Source organism: Halictus rubicundus, chromosome 7 (genome assembly GCF_050948215.1).
Source record: "Halictus rubicundus isolate RS-2024b chromosome 7, iyHalRubi1_principal, whole genome shotgun sequence".
Lineage (NCBI taxonomy): Eukaryota > Metazoa > Arthropoda > Insecta > Hymenoptera > Halictidae > Halictus > Halictus rubicundus.
In genome coordinates this window covers 11539381-11558761 of record NC_135155.1, presented here as the reverse complement: position 1 = coordinate 11558761, position 19381 = coordinate 11539381, and the positions used below count along the sequence as shown (strand labels likewise).

General features: G+C 44.4%; 1 protein-coding gene and 1 long non-coding RNA gene across 2 annotated transcripts in view; both read left to right on the top strand.

Moving 5' to 3' along the window:
- LOC143355417 (lysosomal acid glucosylceramidase-like) overlaps positions 1-19381 on the top strand; it is a 40952-nt gene that overhangs the window by 9271 nt on the left and 12300 nt on the right. The gene's annotated exons all lie outside the window — the stretch shown is intronic.
- On the top strand, positions 13727-15322 carry LOC143355416 (uncharacterized). The gene is made up of 3 exons (XR_013082501.1): positions 13727-13886; positions 14986-15063; positions 15157-15322. It is a non-coding gene; the product is annotated as an uncharacterized LOC143355416 (long non-coding RNA).

Here is a 19381-nt window from a genome sequence, read left to right as displayed (position 1 = left end):
TGCATCCATAGTCTGCCTGCGAAAAGCAGCCTAGAGTGCTTATACATACGGTACGCATCGTAAAGATTGTATATAGTCCTTCCTGTTCCCGTTCTTTTTCTAAAGTATTCACTCTGCCTGTATTCTTTCATTCGTTCGCATGAACTGAATACCCGAGTAGCCTGTATCCTGCTACAGTTCTACTTTAAAATGAACTATTTGTACACTGAGAGAAGATGCGTGCATCTTTAACCAGTTAACTGTGGAATTTAATTTTAAAAATCCCTCACGGCGCGGAATTAAAATCAAGCAATGACGAATATGACGAAACTTTTGATGAAATGGCGTGGTTGTAAATATATGTACGATCGTTTTAACAACAAACAACGAACACGAGGTTGTAAAACAATATTCTTATTGCATATTATATCTCACTGAAACCTACAGAAATAATTTAGTGTTTTAATTTATTTAATTTTTTTTGTTTTTAATTAAAATACTATGGACCCTTGACCCTTTTTTATGACCCCAATTACCCCTAAGTAGCTACTTTTCCGAAGATAATTATTAAGCAGTCTTGTTATAAGTATTTCTAACCAAAATTTCAAATAAAATCTCATTTTATATTTTTGTCGTCGTAATTTGGTCATTCGGCCGTATGTGCGGTGGAGAGAATCAAAACGGCAGATTTCTCTGCCGAAAAAATGTCTCCCCGGGCGAAATCGTTCTCGCGAATAGAGAGAAGTTTGCTTGCGAAAGATGGATCGGCGGAAAATAGCTTGCGAGACAACGAGAGTAACGCCGCGACGTAAGCTATCGAGACCGAGAGAGGAGTTGTAGCTCCCGAGGAAATAGAAACGTCCGAAACGAACCAAAGACGAATGTCCCGATCTGCGGAATGGCGACAGCAGACGTTTCGGGCTTGGCTTTGCTCGGTTCGGCTCGGCTCGGCTCGGCTCGGCTCTGCGGAAACGTCTTCCGTCGTTCGACTACGCCGATTCCTCCCTGGTCCAACACGATTCTTTCTCCCCCTCGCTACCCGACGATTTCAATTCCGAGATCGCGATTCCACTCTTTTGTGTCGGCACAGGGATACCCGACATTAGTATCGAATCTATTTCCCGTCGAGAAGTCGGCAATCTTCGGACGCGAGGACCCACGGTGACGAATCGAAATTTCAAAAGATTTTTCAGTTCGGAATCGGTATAGTTACTCGCGACAATCTTCGGACACTGTGCCATAATTGTTGCTACGTGCAAGAGGGAACAATGATTCATTAGTTATTTTATAAGAAGATAAATCATACACTTTAGTTTAAAATGACAGAGACAATTTCGGGTAATTATATAGAAGTTGGTCCTCCTCGCTGATTTTGATTGCCTTGAAATATGTTGTCAAGGTCATCGTACTGAACAATTTTTCCCTGTACAAGTTATCAAATTTTCATGTATATATATATGAAGAAGCATGACCGTTTAGTTTCGGAAATATTATTAAGATTTTAAAGATGCAACAAATTTATTTCTTTGGGTATATGTTATAAAAAAAAATTGGCAAAAAATTTGGGCAGCACATTCTTGTTAAGTAATGTAAAATAGTCACCTTTAATGCTCCGTAAAGCTAGTGTTAAATTCGCTGAAACCTTCCACGAATCTAAATTTTCCTTAACCAATTTTGTGATAAATCCATAAAATTCTATTACACAGATTCGCAAGCATAATGATTACTAATATCGGTAAAAGACCTGTAGTCGATTCCTGAATATTGGTGCAAAACATTCTGGACGATTGGATGTCTAAGTAAATTGAAATATTTGCTTGAAAGCACAGAGACGCGACTGAAAGTGTAAAGGGAGAAAGATTCGTGTCGAAGTAACTTGTCGCGGCACGGAGTATACACGATGAGATCAAAACGGACCGTTCGGAGACGAATTCAACGGAATTCCACGAGATGTCGCGGAATTCGCGGAATTTGTAGGGATATTGGCGCTGCCGCGCCATTCCCCTAGGCACGCGCCTAGAGAATATGCTCCGACGAGGTTGGCACTCTCAACCTCGGGCAATGCAGGCGAGAGAACCGCCTAATGTACTCTCTCGCCGCCGGACTCTCGATCGAGACAGACGTCTCGATCCTACGCTCTCGAAGTGAAGTCGAATAAAGTTGTTCTGTTACATACACGAGTTTATCACTATCGATAAAAAGTCTCCCAGCGGTTCTGTGCAGAGTAGGCTGCATCTTGGTTCCGCTGTTATCCGCGGGACCCTTAAACCTACAACTGGTGACCCCGACGTGATCTGGAAATCAAGAACCACGCTGCACGTGCCCGGAAACAGGTGCACGTTTTCACGGAGACCACCAGGAAGAGATTGCTGGTTCCTGGCGGCGAGCAATCCGCTCGCTGCACGCTGCCGTTGCTGGTTCCTGGCGGCGAGCAATCCGCTCGCTGCACGCTGCCGTTGCCGGTTCCAGGCGGCGAGCTGTCCGCTCGCTGCACGAGGTCGAACACTGCACATCGGATGCCATCCTGGACGTCTACAGAGGACGAGCTTGCTGGAGTTCCGCTGATTGCGTGAAGCCACCGACCACCGGCGCCTTGACGAGCATCACATTGCAGCCAGTCTATCGACGAGCCCAACCATGCGTGCGCCGACAGGTATCGTTCCGATTATGCGAAATTTCGCCTCATTATTGTAAACGATCGTGATCGCCGCGCGGTACCTCGTGGCGAGAATAATCTACGAAGCCATTTTCGTATGCCTGTTGATTCGACCGTTTCGCGACCTTCGCGTTGTTGTGTTTATGCCGTGTCGATTCCCCCGTCGACTCGCGTGACCGCTACGACACCGGGTAGTTCATGTTTACCGCGTCGCGCCGTGCCCTTGCGAAACCGCGTACGTCTGCGCAGAGCGCGCGTTACGAATAATTCGCTGCCGGTCCAAACACACGAGTGTTCGAAAATCGCGCAAAATGACTACCCCCGCGCAGCTCACTCAGGATGAACTCCTTCATGCGCGGTTACAGGGTCGCGTAGATTCATACCGGCAACCAAAAGTGCCCGATTTCTTCAAAGAAGATCCGGCACTTTGGTTCGCCCAAGTCGAGTCATCCTTCCGCGACAAGGATTCATAATCAAGCAACAATGGTCGTACACACGCGCACACGCGCTACACTCGCGCCGCGTACACAAGCGTACACACGCACACACGCGCACGCACGCGACTGCGCACATTTCAGTAATGGCAAGAGAATCTTAGATTGTCAGCGATCGAAATTCTCGCGCCACACGCACGCGTCCGCACGCGCCGCGCACACACATGCGCCGCGTCACACACACGCGTCCGCACGCGCCGCGCACACACATGCGCCGCGTCACACACACGCGTTCGCCGCGAACACGCGCACACATACGCGCCGCGCCCACGCACACGCGTCACACACACGCGTCTGCCGCGACACGCGCACGCGCCGCGCACATGTCAAAATGGCAAAAGAATGGTTTAGATCAACCCCGATCGAAATTCTTGCGCCACCACCCCGTGCAAACCGCGCGTTATCTCCGCGAGGTCCTGGAAACATTTTCCCAGCGCACCCCCGTCGCGAGCCAGCGCACCGCGCTGCGTACCTTATCGCGTACTTAGTCATAACTTGTACATAGTCCTCGCGTATCTTAGCTGTAAGAAACGTTAAGAAATTGTAAGCGTACGCAACTACGTCGCATTCGCTGCAGGCACTCTCAAGAAATCGCTTGAACGTCCATACACGGGACCGCATAAAGTCTTAAAACGCGTCAACGACAGAGTCATCGAAATCGAGGTCAATTGTAAACCGCGTTCGGTATCTGTTGAAAATGTAAAACCCGCGTACGCGCAGTTCGCGAATCGAACTTAGAAGCTGCCGGCGACCCTGCAGCCGTTTCGGGAAGCAGCACGATCCGCACGTATGCAAATAAAAAGCGTGTTACGTTCGCTGCCGAAGCGAGTAAAATTACAGAAAGAAAATTGTAAGTGCATGCAGTATGTATTACACTTCTCCCTGTTAAAACAGCGGTTAATTTAAATGTCGTATACACTCGGGGGGGAGTGTGTAGGGATATTGGCGCTGCCGCGCCATTCCCCTAGGCACGCGCCTAGAGAATATGCTCCGACGAGGTTGGCACTCTCAACCTCGGGCAATGCAGGCGAGAGAACCGCCTAATGTACTCTCTCGCCGCCGGACTCTCGATCGAGACAGACGTCTCGATCCTACGCTCTCGAAGTGAAGTCGAATAAAGTTGTTCTGTTACATACACGAGTTTATCACTATCGATAAAAAGTCTCCCAGCGGTTCTGTGCAGAGTAGGCTGCATCTTGGTTCCGCTGTTATCCGCGGGACCCTTAAACCTACAAATTAACCGAACACCGAACTCCGTCGCGATTCTATCGAAAAGCTTTGCGAACACCTTTCGCGAATATACATTCCGCGTCATAATCTTCCGGCGCGGATGAATTCACGATACGTAGGCATTTCGTGCTACGCCGTTTCGTAATTTCCCGCGATACGAGAACAGCTTAAGGTCCAGCTCAACGCAAATGAAACGAATCTCGATCGTAAAGTCCGCATCGTAAAAACAATAAAACTATGCTACGGGATGGGAATTCTGGAACGCGAACGACGTTGCTGCTATGCCGACGAAATAAAATACTCCGCACGCAGCGAACGTGTGCTGGATTTAAGCAGAGCTGTACGCAGGTGCATCTTAAACGCAAACTGATGCCAGTCCCAGGCATACAACATATACGTATATAGAATCTTTACCTCGTTTGCAGAAGTTTTAAAGAAATAAAACCAAAAAGAAACAATTAACAAATGGTTGCACTCCATTGTTTCGAAAATGCGTTTTAGCAATGATTGCATGGAATGGAATGGGTAACCACAATTTAATGTAGTGGACATATTAAAAAAATGTAAGGATATCGGCGTATTGGTTTCAGCTAAATAAAATAATTGAAAGACAAAATAAATTTGTATTTCGCTCCTGAATCTTGCAATCGATGCAAACAGTTTTTATTTTCTATAAAGGTCCACAGTCCAATAGTAATATACGGTTTCAACTTGATTTTCTTTTTAAGTGAAATGGTACAACGGAGCTGGTGGTATTCACGTTGTCTCGCGTCGAGTTGAATGGCATCGACGCGTTCTCATCGCCGTAGCCTTGCGAAATAAATCATAGGGAAAGGGGGGAATATTGGTAGAATGGATTTAAATCTGGTAGACCACGAATCGACTGGCACAGATATTCCGGGCTGTCCCGGTGAAAGACGAAACGCGGCCATTGATTACGACGACGTTCGTTCTCGCGTGTCCGAGCCGTAAGCCGTAACGTTACGGTGACCAGTGCCGCGCAGTAAATTTCCCATCGAAATTGAATTTTCGTTTTCGTCCGATAATTCGATCCCGACCGACGGATTTTCATTTTCTTCGTTAAAAAAGCACAAGGTAATTCCCGGGACCTGGCCGATTGGTTGTCCCGACTGTTTCGATCGAATAGAATTTTAATCGGCGCGGTCGCACACCACCGAAGAAAACGCGTTTGTATCGCGTTGTTCGCCGGAGACGCCAATCGGCGGCGCATTCGTTCCTCGAATCTCATTAAAATCTATCAGCAAAATTCATCATCATCAGAATCATTATGCAAAATTCGAATTTTCTACCTGGATTACAACAAACTGGTGAGACATCGAAGTTTAGTTTCTTTCTTAATATGTTTAATAGATTACAAATAATACAACAACATTTTTAAATTCTTCTAATATTTCCGTCATTCTAAGTGACACTTTTATAGATATAATTTGTAATAGAAATTTTCTGCACAGATTGCAAGAGCAGAAGCCAAACGGAAAGTTTTCATCTTTGACAAATATTTTTCAATCTTTTTAATCTTTTTATGCTGCACCGTACAGTGACTGACAAAACCAAGAGAATCATTGTTCTCCTCGCATGGTATTTTTTCGTCCGAAACCTTTTGCCGCGTACAACCCAGCTGGATATCTCATAATTAATTTCCCCACTTGAACACAGGTTTGCTTTCTAGACTGCGTCGCGAATAAACCATAGCCAAAGTTCGCTCGTTAAAAAAGTTAAAGTTTCGGCCAGCGTAAATAAGATAATGCTATTCTTGCCGGCGTTGTCGCTTCCCAATTACTGTTTCGGGCACAACGGACGATTTATCACGTGATTTCGAATTTTACCCCTGTACCCGCGAACGAAACAAACCAAACTTTCTTCGTTTTCCTATCGAGTATGGTTGAAGCAGCCTTATCGTCAGCAGCTGACCGAAAGAAAACCGATAATGCGCGCTGACATGCTTTCCAGCATTGATGATACATAACCAGTTATCCTGTACTGTAAAACGAACCCGTACACGCCGCAAGCTCGAATGGGATTGTTCAATCGGTCGCTGAAATACCTGCGCACAAAGTACAGTGAAGTCGGGATATAAGTCGCCGAGACCTCTACGATAAAGGTCGCGGAATTATCCCCACTACCGCGCAGTATACCCCGTGAAGGGCCCAGAAGCTCGAGAGCCGCCACCGCCGAGGAGTGTACACATAACACGGGGCGGGTATATCGGTGTGAGAACAGGAGACCACTACTAATCCAATAACAACACTTCTTTATTTTTCATTATTTTCTTATGGGACTTTCACGTTCACTTTCATGTTCTCGAGCTTCGCTGTCCTTTTCTATGTTCGGGACTGCATCAAAGAATAGTAGGATCTCGTCGGCTGCATTCCCTCGACTGACACACAACGTGTAAGACACACGCGGTGACTGTCGGCGAGCATCGCTGTCCTTTTCTACGTTAGGCACTGCCTTAAAGAATAGTGACTTTCTAACTTAAAGGGCGACAAGATCCGGGCAGCTGACATAAAACGCGAATCCACTATATACCGCAAATATCAAACTGTTGGTAATCCGAGTAATCGGCCAGGCAACAGAACTGATTCGGAAAAGCGTCGCTCTAATTACATCATTGATTTGTCGTTGCAGCGAAAGCCGCGGATGCGACGCGCGGACAAAGCAAAAAGAGAGATAGAAGGGCATAGGGGGAGGGGGGTGCGGGCGCTACTTAGGGGAGATTTGCGTTTTTCTCTTGATTCCATTGATCGTTAAAAGTCGCATTGAATAGCTATTCAGTTAACCGAATCGGTGTAACGCGGGACTGGTAAAAAAGCGCCTGTTCGCCGCATGTTATTTTATTATGCTCGTTGAATGGCGCTTGATTGATCGCCGGCTTTACAACTGACAACGCTCGGCGCAGCTCGGCGCAACTCTGCCGGCGTGTTGTGTGCTTTCCGAGCGAATTCTTTCCGAAGTAGCAAAAGCACGCGAAAGCACACGTCCCGCGGACTTGTCCCCGGTGACCAATCGAATATTCCCAGTTGCTTTCGCGGCGCGATACTTCCGGTAAATCATTTGCCCCGAGCGAAAGCTACTACCCCCTCCGTACCCCCTCCATCTTTCCAACACCCGCGGCCCTTGTCAAAGAGAAATATAGATGCAGCGGGAGATGGTTCTACGGAAGACGTTCAAAGCCCGGTCTTTTGAATTATACAGTCCGGCTGTGAAACCAGCGCGAAATGCGTTTCAAGAATCCGCGTTTATTATGTCCAACGAGACTTGTTCTCTAGATAATGGGTATTTATAAACAAATATAAGCGAAGATTGCTGTGTGAGGCACTGCCCTGGCTCCGATGATGACTAGAACATAGATGCCACGCCCACACAAAGCAGGCCGCACCTATTTCATTCGTAAATAGATCGAGATAGACAACCTTTTGTCGGAACCACGACCAGATGACGTTTCATGAATACCGGTTAGAAAAATCGATCTCGTGCACAAATCGACAACACTGTACTTTGAAAATATGTCCGTCAATTTCGGTAGGAAATACAACACATTTGACAACTGCGCGCCACAGAAACGTGTTAGCCGGTTATTGACGAATGTGTTGAGGCTACTTAAAATGAAAATTGTTTTTTACGGTGAACCCTCGTCGACAATGTTCCGGAGAATGTCCTAGAAACCGAAAAGGCGAACCGTGGCGTCATCCCACAGCAACGGACTCAAGCTTCTCCATCCAGGAGAATGTTTTCAAGCTCGAAAGCTCGGAATATCGAACATATTTGCGAAAACTCGATCCCCCTACCCGAAGTTCGACGTTTAAAAATCACGTTTATCGAATCCATCGGTCTTCTGGAAACGTTCCGAGGGAACAGTTCCTCGCAATCGATTATTCGAGCGTTCATAAACGCCTCGACGATTTAGGAACCGTTTCAGCCCACTCGCAAATTGTAATTCTCTCACGCATAAAACTAAATAATACTTTTCTCGAGCGGGGAGACTGCATCTTCCTGTTCGGTCGTTCCGCGAAAGTCGTTTCGCGAACTATCCAGGGGTATCAACGATCGTGAATCGCGCTAAACTCGTCCCGACTTTCCCTGGAAATGGAACAATGTCCCGCAAAAATCCCCGATGAAAATATCCCGCAGCGTTGAATCTGTTTCCGATAAATACAAACCCGTCTAAATAAATCCCAGAATATTAAACTGCACAATAACGTGCAGTCCATCATCGACGACAAAGGAAATGATAGTAAATAATGCAAAATATAGCGTGTCCGAAAAAAAATATATTGCGGCAACGCTTCCGGGTTTCCTTGTCGCGAACAGTAAATTATGCTCCGAAGTCGGTTTAACGAAATATTTATTTGGTATGCTGATGATTAACGTAATTTTTTCAACGAAACTCAAGGTCTAGCCGAAAAAAAAGGAGAGCGAGCTTTTTCAGTACACTTGGTGGTTGTAAGAATTGATTAACAGCGAGTTAAAAATATAAGAAACAAATTCTGCGAATATTATGGCTTAGAAAAGGAATTACTTGGTGACCATACAAATGAAACTGTGAACGGTTCCACTCTTTTGACAGACTCCTTGAAATATTAAAGATAGGGAGATTAAATTTAAAGAAAGGAACATTTCACTAAAAAATAACTTTACTATTTAGGAGGCTAATCGAATTCCATGGATATTTCCCGGGGCTCCCTTAAGGGTTAAACTCGCGCAAGAGATTTTTCTAGCGGCACGGAAACTCGATTTCGATAAGTTACGAGGAGGGCGAACGAGAGTTTCCATGTTAACCGAACTCAGCCGAGACGGGAACAAAGCGATATCACGGCCAGCACTATAATCACAGGACATTATTCTTATTATCTCTCCGTGCGGCAGCGCCGGCAAATTAAGCCGTAAAACTTTTGCGGCAAAGTACAAGTTTCCCGGCAAAATATGTTCGTCTCGCGGGTTCCTATTACGTTTATTAATTATTTGCGCTTCGATCGTTCCCGTTCGCACGGCTAAACTTCACCTCGAGGCTGCCCGTGTTCGTTTCACGCGAAATTTCGTGTAAGAATATATATATTTCAACATGTTAAAATATGATGCAATGACCTACAAATATAGTGACAGTTTTCGCACTTGTAGAAATACTTGCACAAAGTAGTTTTCGATTTAGCGAGACAATAATCTAAAATGCAAAACGAAGATAATTCAGAAACGTTTCTCGTTTTATCTAAATTTCATCTGAAATAGCAAAACCAATTCTTTTTGTCCAAGTTTGCTTTTCACTAAAAAAACATTGCCAACTGAACGAAAAAAGCTCGAGAGTTAATTAGACGGTGTGCGAAATCCGAACTTTCCTATTCTTGTAAATGATACCAACAACAGATGAACAAGAAGAATACAATTTGGGGCCAACCTGAATTATTCGACGAACAGCAGAGCGTTTGAGTGATTAAAGCGAATAACCATGGCTACCGCTTTTAACCGTGTTACAAATAATCCATCGATCTCGCTCGTTTCCGAAATAAAAACCGAAAATGGCTCGAGAATTAATTAAGCCGTTCGCGAATGCGAGGGTGAATTGTTAAAATTTCTGTTTTCGGTGCAGCGACGCGCATCTGTATATTTATAGATTAAAACGCGACACACTCGGCGCGAAGTGATTCCGCGGCGGGTCCGGACGTTGCATCGAGAAACACTATAAATAGGAAATGCATGCAAACTGCGAGGGAAAACGCGCCGGAGTCGGATGACACCGACAAGTAAAACTTTGCACTTTAAGAGACGGCCGCCGTATTGAAATTCCCAACATATTGCAGCCGCCTTATCGCGCCGAGCCGGCTCTTCCATATTACGTGCATACGTTGCGTCTACTCATCGATGCGCGTCACCCTCGCAACTATAACAGATACACGCACACGCTTCCCTTTTCGATCCGCGAAACTGCGAGAACTGTTACTGTTCCAGGAAACAGTAGTTTTCATTTCACTGCTAGCATTCGTGTCGGCGACTTGGAAACGCGTTCGCTAAGTTGGTACATTTCGTTGTTCACCTGCAGTGTCAGAATGATCTATTAAATGCAACACGTGTAGCGTATATACACGCGCTATTTTAAAAAATGATCTGAAATAATATAATAGTGAAGTCTTGATCCAAGCCGAACGGAGCTACACGACCATAGCCAGTTCGCTTATCCCCTCCACTGAAGGTCATACCCTGACAGGGGCCAAGAAGCTCGAGTTGACCCGGTCGCCGATTGGTCCGTGTCTACACGTGGTTTTTTCTTTATATTCGGCACGGTCGAGTCGGTTACAAGAAAATAGTAGCCGTACACGACCATGTCACAGCACGGACCCGAGGATTGCGCTTCGAGAACAGGACAATCCCAACAGAAAAAATACTGCGACAACATACCACCTCTCGCGAAAAGTACCCGATGCTCCTTGGAATTGTTCGAGCTTTCATCAAAGATTAAATCATGCACCGTGAACTATGTGCCTATGCGATAAAAGAGTTGAAACGCTTATTAATACTACTCCCCTGGTAAAAATTATTCGATCCAACAAATCAAGTGCCTATTCAACATTGTAATTATTCGTATTTCCAATGTGGAAAACATTTTCATCAACAATAAAGGAAAGTGCAGTTCCATAACTTTCAAAGCCATTGTGCGGTACTGTAAAATCTTGATCTAAGCCGAACGGAGCTTACCCCGGTAGGGGGGCATACCCCGCGAGAGGTCAAGAAGCTCGAGCTGTCTCGCTCGCCGAGCGGTTCGTGTTTACACGCGCTGTTGTTTCCTACGTTCGGCGCGGTCGAGTCGGTCACAAGAAAATAGTAGCCGTACACGACTACGTCACAGCACGGACCCGAGGATTGGGCTTCGATCAGGGCTGCTTAATTTCTTTTCCGCCGCGAGCCACACGACGCTCCCACCATTCCCCCTCCCCGTTCTCCCCACTATCGGGGGGTACCCCCTTGAGATGCCACGAAGCTCGCTCGCCGAGTAGTGCAAAATTGTAACATGAGCGAAGCGAAGCGGGGCAAAATGAGATACAGCTACGATTCTCCTTTCCCCTGTGACTGCGTAGCTTTCGGGAAGACACCGGCCTGTCGTACACAGTGGGGGTTTTTTGTCGAAAGATGACGGTAGGGGAAGGAGTCACAAGTGGCTCACGAGCCACCAGTTAAGCAGTCCTGGTTTAGATCAAGACTGTATTCCGAAATTCTTCTAATATTTTCACTATTTTGTGTTCGGTCTCTTTGGAAAGCTTCATCGCGAGTCTGAAAACGAGAACGGGCATTGAAAAATGTAATGACGAATCGTGGCAATTTCTATAACAATAGAACCTCGATTACCCCGACTAAGCGGGGACACGTGATTGTTCGAGTGTTAAAACAGTCGCTCAGTTATAATGCTAGATTGAATTTTGATTAATTTGTAGTACGATAAAGGAAAGACGATGGGATGTTTCTCGGAAACTGTGTATCGTTTCCACGGATTAATCGGGAATAGACAGCAGATAAAGACGCGTGACCGGACGTAGGACGAAGAAGATGCATGCCCGTAGTGGGCCGGTAGTAATTACCGCAAGGTAATTGGATTACCTTGGCTCTGGATAGGTTGGCGCGACGAGGGTGCGACTGGAGAGCACGCCGGTGGGAGGGGCAGGTGGATGGGAATAGGGATGGGGAAGGTATTGCCATAAGTGGCGTAGCGATTCGCGCTGAATCCGTAATGAGAACGAACCGAAATCTCGAAACTCTGATAATAAGGAATGCCGGAGTAGAACGGTCGGCATGCGCGAAAACAAACCACTGGTAATGATCGAAGTTTGTCGCGAGGCCACTCGAGGTAATGGGCGAGTGGTTAGGCGAGCGTGTGGTCAAACGCAACCCTCTGCTACCTGCCGGATTACATCGGGATCTGGAATGGCATGGGACGCGGACGATTCCTTCAAAGTTGCTCGCGTGAAAACGGAATATCATTCCGATTTCCCGATTGTTTCCCTCGTAATTTTCTCGTCCTTTATCGACTAATCTACTCGATTGCCCCATAATTTAGCCGCCCCGTGGCGAACGATATCGAAAACGACGCGAATCGATGCGTGAAACAATTACTGGAAGGCGGGGGAATCACGAACGCAGGCTAACTACGTATTAACCCCTCGCTCAATGATTTATTTTACCACTACATCCATTTAAACTGTTTTTATCCTCCATATTTGCCGATAAGAAAGAGAGAATTAATTATTATTGTATGCCTCAAATGGTTTTGCTATTACCGTTAAAGCACAGGATATTTACAAAGTGGAAAATTTTTAATTTTTTCCCGAAACATTCTTCCCAAACATTGCACCGAGACGAATTAACATATTTTTACAAACCCACACTTGGCTCAAAATTTCCAACAATCTGGAAAAATATAAGAATTTGTCGGACATTTGTTCGTATAAATTCGTTGAATAAAATTAAATTGTGGAAATTCGTTAAATAAAGATAACCGGTGCAAAACTGTCGATCAAAAATCTGAAATATTTTCAAAAAATTAAATTGCGCCGCGATGTTCGCGGAAAGTTGCAGAGCGCAGGGTTTCGCTCGTAAATTAAAATAAATTCAGCTAGAAGTGCATCTATTATTTCCAGCGGAGGTTGAAGAACATAATAACGAACAAGTATGTTCAAAAATTATTCGCGGAGAACTGCATCGAGCAGAGTACAGAAATTAGGTGGGTAGAAAGGAAGCGCTTGTTAACGCAGCAAATACGGACAAGAGATTAAAATTCAATATTTCATTCACTTGCGAGTGAAAATTTCATATTTCACATTTTGCTGGTTCCGGGAGAGCGTTGCGTTTGGCAAATGAACGCATTAATTGGTAAATTGCGGAATTATGAACTGACTACTTATCCTTTATAAAATTCTGAACACTGGATTTTGATTTGGATCGATTGACAAATCACAGAACACAAACTTTACACGTTTGTACCTACAACTACAATGTTGAGCGTAATCCTGTAACGTTGAAAATATTATGCGTGTACAATTATTAAGAGAATCATTCGTTTACCAGTTATGTGTATTGTTTATAATTTCTTCACTGATCTGTTCGAGGCGGCCCTGACTGCTCATACAATGCATCAAAATGTCAAAAATGATATCAATATTAAACAATATATCGGCTAAGTTACTTAATTATAGTAATCTAAGACATTTCGCGACGCGCGCATAGATTATCGTATTACTACGGCCGAAAATTCTCGTGTTTCGCAACTGGTTTCCCTCGACTTTGAATTTTCACCGCATATCGGTCAATTACAATATGCAAAAACAAATATCAGCGATAGTTTTGCGAGCAGATAACAGAGGTCCTATAAAAGGGGAAAGACCCGCGAGTAAACGAACACACCAGAAAGCACTCCGCAATCGAACGGGCTATTGTCAGGATCAATTGTCACAAGTTATACGTGAAACATGAGTCGTCGAAGTAACGCACCCTTCATTCTTCTGGTTGCTGTCGTTTTCGTCACGGTAGGAATTACACACGCGCAGCGTGTTGTCGATTGCTTTGAAATTATAGTGGATTGGCCGGAAACTCGACTCGCATGTTTTTGGTTTCATTCGAGCATTCGCGACAGTAACGGGATCGTTAAATTCTCCCGATGTTTTTAATGGTTTGTGTTTTACCTCAGTCCAGGTGTCACTGTGCTTCAATTCTTAGCGACAGGTCATGTTCGTTTTGACATTAAAGTTTCTCGAAAATATTTAAACTTTTTCGTCGGAAGTTCCGACTTGCTAAATTACCAAATTGTAACGACATGCGAGCAGACTTTGTAGCCAATATTTTTTGAGACAGATATTAGTGGCGCGAAGAAGTATTTGTGCAGTGAGAAAATTATTAAAAAATTTATTGTACGGTTACTGTAAATATTATACGGTTATAGTAAATGTAACGGTTGTAATAATTATAACGGTTCGCCGTGTAAAAATGGATGAAAAAAAAGAAGGAAGAAAGAAATTGTTTCGTACGAGGGCTTATTTTTTTTTAAAGAAATAAGTGTGAACATAATTTTCTCCCGCCGCAGGAATATATTCGGTGGCCACCGTATATTCTCGGATTCAGTTGCCACAAGTTACGGTACAGCTCGATTAAATTTAACACCAGATTCGTGGAGCACTAAACGCGACTGCTTTGCATTACTTTACAAAAATAACGAGAATGCGTCTATCAAAATTTTTAGCCATTTCTTTTTCTTTTTGTAACATATATACAAAAAAGTAAATTTGTTGAATAATTCCTCGTGGACGCATCTTTACAATCTTAATAATCGTAAATGCAAAATATTAGGATCCGTCACCTTAACGGGTCTCGTAAACCTAATGTTGACTGAAATCTGCTGGGTTGAATATTCACGAGTCAGCCCCACCATGCTTCCACAATTTGCTTATCGGTGCCTTGAGCTTGGCAAAATCTCGGCGGACAAAGACAGGGAATGAATACAATTCAAAGAAAGAAGATAAAAAAGAACTGCTGACTCCCGAACGAATAAATTTAATCGAGCACTACTGTATCTCATTTGTTGTCGCTTACTAACGCAACGTTGTTGTCGAATGCAACGCGATGGAGCAGATGATTGGCGTGACAACAGCCCAGTCTACCACTACAGAGAGGCAGTTGTCTCCCGGGCTGGGTGTTCTTCTCACCAATGTACGTATACTCGCGAAGTTCCGTTAATCGACACTCTAATTGTAAGAAGGGAAAGAAACGACATCAATAATATTTACTTTGACGTACTTGCAGTTACTCAAGGAAATTATACCGTTGCTCATCTCGTTGCTTACTACAACCGATGGAACAGTTCATGCTCTTATAGTACTCGTAATACAATTACTCGAACTCATTCTTCAGTCAGGGCTGCTTAATGGCTTGTAAGGCGATTTGAAATACATGTGACCAGTGACTCGCACCTTTTTATTCTGTTCATCCTCGTCGAAACTCCGGAAACCTGTGCCTACTACAACAAAGACTTGATCTAAGCCCAAGCCTCGGTCTCCGTGCTGTGACGTAGATCGTGTAGTGCGACCGTTTTCTTGTGCCCGAACCGACCGCGTCGAACGTGGAACTTGGAACCCACAACTACGTTTGTATTTGACTTCTGCTTTGTACAATTAACGCAGAGGATTTTTATTCCGTATCAAGATCCTTGATAACGCGATACGAACCGGAAGAATCACTGAAGCCGTTTCGTTTGCAAGTGGTAATGTTCAATTAGCAGTGAGACGAATTTTGTCGAGCCGATCGCGATCCCAGCCTCACGTGCGACGCGTTAACAGCATGCACCGACAAAAGAATTCGAATTTCGACTTCGATTTCGAGCCGCGCCGCAATCGAATTTCGCGAAAATTCGTTGCTCGACGCCCCGAATCGGCAATGCGCATTTCACACTATTATGGAACGGTTCTACGCGCGATATGGCACACGGCCGCGTGGAAATAGAAGAAAGGAGCGCGTCGTCGGCCGGCAACGAGCGAATTGTTCTCGGGAAATGGACTAAATCGTTGCACGTGGCCGAAATACGTGTTACCGGTGCCGCAAAAATCTTCTGAAATCCAGGGAAATTTCGCATAGTCGAGTCGCGACTGGTCCGGAATCAATCATGAGCCTCTGTTAACCGAATTACGGCATACGCATTCTACCCAACGCACACCTCCCACCTAAATGCGCGTCGATCGCTAATTAACCCCTTCTCCTACGATTTTAATTTTCCGAAACCTATTATGAAAAAAGAAACAGAATAAGCAGTTTTAAGAATCGCACGATGCCTCGGAGACTTCATAATCAGGCGAGGCGTCCAAAGGCGTCGAGGAGACGTCGTTTTAGCATAGAGGGGTTAATATTTTAACCCTTTGCACTCGAGTGGTGACTCTGAAGCGCCACTAAAAATTGTTGTGACACTATTTCAAAGAAATTACAGAAAATATTACAAAATATTTGTTACATTACAAGATTTGTATTTAATAGATTACTAAACATTTAAATATTATATGTGGAAATCGGATCAGTTTCGTATGAATAAAATGTTAATATTCTCAGACGGAAGACAAATTTTGTTTTAGAATTTAGAGTTAAGATTCCTGTGGTAATAAAATTTGACTTTCTCCAGTCACGGGTAATGGATCTTGAAGGATCGCACGTGGTTCTACGTAGAATCTGTTGTTCGTTGAATGCTCTTTTGTATTCGGTAGTCTGCATTCAGCGCCGAGCCGATGGCTCGCTCTGTTTGGACAGGATTTTGTATTTTGACGTTGATGACGAGCCATGATAGATGCGTCCTGCATCCATTACGAAAAGTTGGACCGGGGAGACCGAGGGGCGGAATGCGAGCGACTCTTGATGCCATGTCGCTTCATAGAGTCGTATACCGAGAATAAGAGGATACGAGCATGCGAGGATGCGTCATGCTTCCCTCCTTTCCGCCTTCGAGATCGTACAATAGTCGCAGATAGAAAATTTTCGCATTACGGCTCCTCTTCCACGAGATCTCTCCTCGTACGTCCCAACCGAACCGCCCCTTCGCATAAATCCGCTAAAGTATCTTACAGCAAATGCTATTAGGTTGACCGATTGCATTTTTCGCATAACGGTTCTACCTTTTTAGATAAATTCCGATAGGTCTATCGGAAGATTAAAATGCTTTTTTATTTTATTAAAGCAATTTTAATCTGCATAGAGATTATTTTGCATTGCATTGGGTGCAATGGCAGGGTTGCGAAATTGCAAAATTACGATATTGTAAAAATACAAAAGTGTAGAGTGAATATTTAGTCTTATTAAGGTTAAAATCCTCGTTGCGAAACTTCTCGAATCATCGTTGCAGAAAAAGTAATCTATGTAGAAATATTGAAATAAAATTTGATGAATATACAATTGTTGAAATATCTTACTATAAACATGTCATATTGCGAGAGGGAACGAACGTTCCGCGCAACCTACTGTTTTACACATTCAAATATTACTTTCTGTAGCGTGTACGCTTATTTACCACGCGATAAAATTACTTTATTCGATTGCTATTCTGCCGTCCATTCGTCGTAACGAAAATTATGAAAACAGAGGAGTGCTTTCCACTTCGCTTCGTTTACAGCTGCGCGAGAACCATACTCGACTTCGATTCGCTAGCCAAATAATGGATAGAAAGGTCCATAAATCATTCACCGCTCGGAGTGCAGGAAAAATAGATGCACGACGCGTAACGTAAATTTCCAGGAAACAAACGTCATTTTCCTGGATCGCCGGCCGTCGAAACCTGTGAATAATTCCCCTGTAAAACTGTTCCCTTTGTCGAGCTTTTTCCCGTCCGCTTGTCTTTCGCGATACGATATTTCTCGACGAATGTTCTTTTCGTTCTAATTCGACACGTTCTATTTCGATCGACCTCTTATTCGCTGTCACTCCTTCTAATATCCTTTATTAATCGAACGCTATCGAAATTGTTGAAATAAACCGCCTTGGAATTTTTGATTTTGCAATTATTATACCTCAAACCCCTTTGACCTTTTTATAGCAGCTGTTTAGTACATCTTTTATGTACTTTTGAACTCATTTCTTTAACATCAACTTTGATATTCTCATCAGACTTAAGAGAAATATCTAATGACTTGAACTGACTATTGGAAAATTAAAGTGTAGGTGGAACATTTAAACTCCTTTAAGATTGTTCTTGTCACTGGATCTAATACTTAATATGATTGTAAGAAAATTAAAGTCTTGAAGGAACGTTCAAACTTCTCCGAGACCAACGTTGATCTTATTGGACCTAATACAAATTGCTAATTAGGTGCTTGAACTGACTACGTAGAACCGCCTCCCCCTACTCCTGGTTCCTCCCCACCAAACTCCTGTGGAGTGTAGACTTACACCAACGTCTCTTTCGTGCAGCGCCATAAGCGGGCACATGGTCGTCTATTGCGGGACGTACGAGGGGAGAGAGAAAGGTAAGAGGCATCGTATCTTCGTCGAAGATGCGAGCTGCATGAAAGAGACGTTGGTGGGGGAAGCAGGCAGCTCAGGGGTTGCAGTAGGGGAACCGGTACACTGGTACCGACTTAGAAGATTGGAGCAGTGTCGCCAGATCAAGACTTGTTCCCCCACTCTAATTTCCCCTCCTACCGCACTATTCCCCAAGTTTCCGACGCGTTTCGGCTCTGTCGTACTCCGGTACTGGCAGAGAGGGGGTAACTTTTTCCCCTCGATTCGTGCTCCCTCCCCTCATCTGGCAACACTGGATCGGAGTGTAGACACAACGTTCGTAACTCTAGGTGAGAATGAGTGCTCGTTTGATCCTTTGGATCTTGAAAAGCTTAATGAAACTTGACTTAACTCCATAACGACAAGTAAAAGTGTTTAAAGATGAGCCATGCGAAAGTCGATATTTTAAGAACGATGGGACGAACTTCTTTGCGTTTCTCCATCCGCAAAGTTCAGGACCCTTAAAAATTTAATGTCGTTACTATTTACTCGTTGCTACAACCTCGAACTACTCGCACGCCCTTCCCGAGTTTTCGAGATTCGTTGGTATTTATAAAATTCCGGTCGAGCAAGTTTAATAGAGTCGTAGGTGAGCGAAAGTTTCTTCTACTTACGTGCCGAACGAGAAGGACGCGCTCGAAAGGTCGCGCGAACGGTTCCGAAGTCAGTTCGGATGTAAACTCGGAGAACTCGAGCCGGGAGGGCACTCAAAGTGTCCGGGAATACTTTTACGCTTTCCGACAAGACCCAACGAGATCATGGCAACGCATTAGTCACGCGTCAGATGTCGGTTTTACCGATGTCTAATCCGAACGATCGCCATTTCTGCGACGCCATTTTATAATGCGCGCAATCATCCTGGAATTGTTCTAGTCGTCAACCACCTTGAACGTTGTCGGGTTGTTGCATATGAAATGTCCGATTTTAGAAACAAAAATTTTCGTTTATTCAACGTTACAGTACCAAGTACCGTTACGACCAGGTACAGTATGGAATA